Consider the following 5,031-nt stretch of genomic DNA (forward strand, 5'->3'; position numbering starts at 1 on the left):
GCACATTGCTGCCCCCTATATGTCAAGAGGACAAATAACACATTTTCTGTTCAAATTGCCAACCCGCCACAGTGGCGTGTGTGTTGATCAAATTCACCCGCCACTTCAAATATTTACCCGCATTTGGCGGGTGGCGGGTGCTAATTTCCACCCCTGTCTACCAGTATTTAAAGTTTGGGGGAGGGGGGAGGGGGTCTCTTAAACAAAACAGTATCAAATAAGTCTACACAAATTACATCTAAGAAAATTATTTAACACACACACATAACTGACTACCAACCTATATAGATAATATACAAAACAACAAACAGAACAAACAAAAGTTTCAGTGCACTTTAACCCTCAGCTTCACCCAGTGGTATGGCCCAATAAGATGGGTAATTAGAGAATTCCCTCCAGGTGAAGTCTGCTAGTCTCCATGAAGCCAGCCCTCAGGAAGTTGACCTCAAAGAAAAAGTAGTTGGTCTTCAAAATAAAATCACAACAAAGCAAATTTCCTGTTGGTGTCTGTGTGTACTTCACCTTAGTGAGGGAGATGATTTACAACAAGTTTGCATAAAGGGATTTTTTAAATGAGGTACTATAATGGTTTTATCAGCAGTCAATATCTTACCTGCAGCAGATATTGCTCAGAGCATTATCAGTTTGGATGATTAGACAGAAGTTCTCTAAGGGGGTAATGTGAAAATCTGTAAGAAATGTGATTTAAAACATTGGGGGATTTTACACCACACTATTTTTTTTTTTGCCTCAGATCACACTGCCTGGTTGCACTTCTACACTGAAAACCTCCACGGTAAAAACAATTCAATTTGTAACCCAACTCTGGGTCAAACTTGGACCCGACAAGCGCCTGGGTAGTTTTAACTCAGCAGTGTTATCAGTTTGACCCATCGTACTGGGTTATGTTTTCTACACAAAACTTGGGTTAAAATAACTAATTTGTTGAATTTGAGCTAATAAAAGACTGAGTTAAGAAAAAACAACTCTTATTCTGGGTTATTAGAAAATTACAACTTAGGTTGCTGCTAGCTAACAGCTAATAGCGTCAACAAGCACCATCTAATGTTCTTTTGAGAACTCAAACTCTCTTCCTAGAGCAAAATAAAGTTATCAACAAAGCCAACCCTATTAAATAAATTCTTACATGTTGTTTTTCCCAGCTTACCTTTACTTACCGCATTCTAAAGCAGAGGTCCAGTTGATCTGGCTTAAAATGGCGGACTGTAAAGAATAACATGGCTCATCTTTGACCCAAACCACTGGGTCAAACTTTATGACCAATATTTGGTTAACTCAGTCCAACATATGGCCCAACAGCTTTAACCTAGCAGTTACCAAAATAACCCAGCAGTTTTCAATGTGTAACAAGTTCCATTTTGTAACACAAGATTCACACAGAACAAATATTGCAACGAATCGAGTACGGAAAAGGTCTTCAGTGTCATAACTCAAAACCATTTCTGTAAATAATCGACAGCGGTGTAAGGGTTTATGAAACGGTGTTTGTGAGAACTGCTATGAAAGCTTTAGTATTGAAATTGTGTTAAAATGGCTGAAATCCTCTTTAGAATTGGACCTGCTCAGACTAAGCTCGACCCTTAAAAGAGAAACTGTCTGATTCTTACTGATGAAGCTCTGACTGCTGTCTACAGCATTTAAGTAATTGGTGTTGATAACAATTAGACTTAAAAAAAAACCTATCCCTTTAAAGGAAATATCAAGATTGCATCATTTTGTTCATATAAAAAACACACACAGAGTGCAGTTATGGCTTGCTGTGGTTGGGTGTATTATGTTGCAACATGGCAGGTGTGAGTGCTTCTCCCGAACCTCCTTGTGTCTGTATTTGTGTGTGAGTGTGTGTGTCTGTAGAGCACTGAATGAGGGAGGAGTGCAAGAGGCTAAGCAGAGGCAGCACTGCAGTGCAGATAGATGAATGCAGTGGCCTGGGCTGAGTCAGCAGCATGTTCCCAACAGGCTCAGACTGTACGGTGCACTGTAAGGCACCTCCTCATCCACAGCCAGCCAAGCAGGAGGAGAGGGAGCCTCTTCAAGAACAAAAGTAAATCAGAACAATGAACCCAGGCTCACACAATCAAAAGAGTGCACGCTGCTTTAAACATTTGTCTTTGAGCTACCTCTCACCGGTGACAGTGATAGCATGATTTACTGCATTCTTGAGCATAGGTTTGTTGTATTTCACTTTCATGTTTTGTGCTCGGAGCTCAAAAGGTTGGTTTTAATTTATCCAAATTGATGAGTTTTCTCTTCCCAGACAACGCCACACTCTACACATCCTCTGTTTTGTTTCTCACCCTTTAGGTTTAGCCACAGAGACATGGATTAGGTGGGACATCTGGTGAGATCTGTCAGGGAGAATGTCCTCAGGGAATCCATGCGATCCAAATCCCGATCAAGTGTCTTGTCAAGGTGGTGGCTGCCTTTGCACACTCAGTACTCATTTTGCTTTTCTCCTTCACAACAGAAGATCACTGTGTTCACATTCATGCATGGTTGCACCGGCTTGGATTTAAGTTCCCCATCTCACAAAACCTTACTGAGAAAGAACTTTAAAAAAAATCCTGCCCTTTTCTTCCTGGGTTCCAGGATAGCAAATCACAATGTTACCCCTCCCACACCCCTCCCCCTCAGTTTAGGTGTTTTATCTTTGCCACTGACAGTGTCTGTAAGCATTGTAGCTGGTAACCAATCTGTTTATTCCTATGTCTCAACAAGACTGGTGGAGTTCTTCAAAAGGTTTCTTACAGCTATCTAACGCCCTCTAGTGGGACTCAAAGGAAATAACTCAATGATGTACCTTAAAATGTTTACCTGTAGTTGTGCCTAAATGTAAACTAAAGGATCACAAGTTCAAAAAACAATCATTGAGAAACAAATATAGCATAGGATCCAGAAATAGTTATTTATTGAATAATAACTATTTCTGCTGATATGAATAATAATTATTCATATCAGCAGCTAAATAATATGGATTTTCATCAGCTGTTCGTAGTTGCTCTCTGTGTGTGGTGTCTATAATAGGACCTAAATAGGTTAAAGTAGCCTGTAGGTGTCACTACTGCACTTGATTGTGTCATTATTTTGAAGGGCTGAGGCTCAATTCAACCCAGATCACATTTTGAAAATAAAACCCTCTGGTTGCTTGCTGTTTTACTTTATTAATTGGTCAATATTTGGATGCAAAAGCCATCTGAAACAATTTGAGAATATTTGCTAATGAGATAAGACTGTTTGCTATCAGGATAGATAGATAGATAGATAGATAGATAGATGGATGGATGGATGGATAGATAGATAGATAGATAGATAGATAGATAGATAGATAGATAGATAGATAGATAGATAGATAGATAGATAGATAGATAGATAGATAGATAGATAGATAGATAGATAGATAGATAGATAGATAGATAGATAGATAGATAGATAGATAGATAGATAGATAGATAGCATATAAGGAAAGTTGAACTAACACTTCGTTTCAACAATCAAAACGACCAAAGTCAAGAATATTTTTGGTATATTTTTCATTTTTCATGACAGAACAGGTTTTTAGTGAGGTAGACTATAACAGGTCAAGGAATAAAAACATTGCTCCATAAACTGGCATGTTGAAAATGACATGAAATAAATACTTTTCATGTATAAAGTCTTCAAAATGAGGTAGAAACTGTTACAGAGAATGTACAGGATACATCGAAAGGACATCCGAATTACAAAAATAACACCAACGTTCAATTTTGACTCCACATCCTTCAAAGACTCAGAGCAACACCATGGAAAAGCAACAAGCTGCTGTGATGTGTGGGTTAATGCATTTTCTTTGTGTGGTAGCTATGGAAGAGCATTTATTTGTAGCTAAGCGCTTAAAAACTCAAAGAATCAAGGGTAAAAATGCAGTATTGTATACTTAAAGAGACTTTTTTTTCTCATTCTACCCCATTTTGAGAAGGTTTGGTTTTAAAAGTAATGAAATTCTCCAAAAGTGACAAAAAGATGTTTTTAACCCCCCTGAATTTCAGAAGCTGCGAGTTTTACTAAGAAAAGAAATCTTTTTTTTAAACATGCTTTTTGTTGGTTTCAACTTCGGTTTGAAATCAATTCAAGATAACTGCTGATTTAAACATACTGGTGAGAAGTGAGTTCTTTATTAAGATGTTCAATAGACGTTTCCACTACAGAGGATCTACTGCAGTCAGTTTAGATTTTGATATGTAAAAATGTGTTTTTCAGGAGTGCTATTTGTTTGACATTCTGTCAGCCAGACCGTTTTGACACCTTTACCTACACTAACACTTAACATATCATTAATTTTTCCATCAAAACCTATAAGAGAATTACATCTATACACAAAGAAAATAAGTTTCATATTTCTAAAACATCATCGATGTACATTATGGCATGTATTGTCCTTAAAAAAAACAACAAAAAAAAAAAGAAAATCTGAATTACATTCAACATCTCGGGCCTTGGTACAAAAACTTCAAGTCTCCCAGAGCAAAAACAGCTTAGGGGATAGCGTTTGCATGTGCGCGTGTATTTTTTATTACAGAAGGCCTTGTAAGTTCATTGGTTTCCCTGAAGTTTCAGCCACGGCTCCATTTTCTTAATCTTGCTCCATAAAGCTCGCTACCAACACCCAAAGGTCATAACATACATTCTTATTTTATCATTCTGAGGTAACAATATTCTTCCTGAGTATTCAATAACACAACGATAAATCATCCTTCTGAGAAGCTTAAGTAAAGAGATTGCATATCAAAGAAAAGAATAGTAAATCATAGCAGATAAGCAGGCAATTCTTCATAAAGAATTTCTATGTTGAGCAGAAAGTGTTAGAAGTCCTCACCCCAGAGCTCAGATCCTCCACCTGCATGCCTCCCACCCAAACTGCAACAATTACCAGCCTTCAAATGGCTCTGAGTGAAGATTTGTAGTATTCAAATCCACCATAAGTTCGGATGTTTTGTTATTAAACTGTATATTCGTTCATTTTTTTGAACATTT

This window comes from Kryptolebias marmoratus, linkage group LG4 (assembly GCF_001649575.2).
Source record: "Kryptolebias marmoratus isolate JLee-2015 linkage group LG4, ASM164957v2, whole genome shotgun sequence".
Classification (NCBI taxonomy): Eukaryota; Metazoa; Chordata; class Actinopteri; order Cyprinodontiformes; family Rivulidae; genus Kryptolebias; species Kryptolebias marmoratus.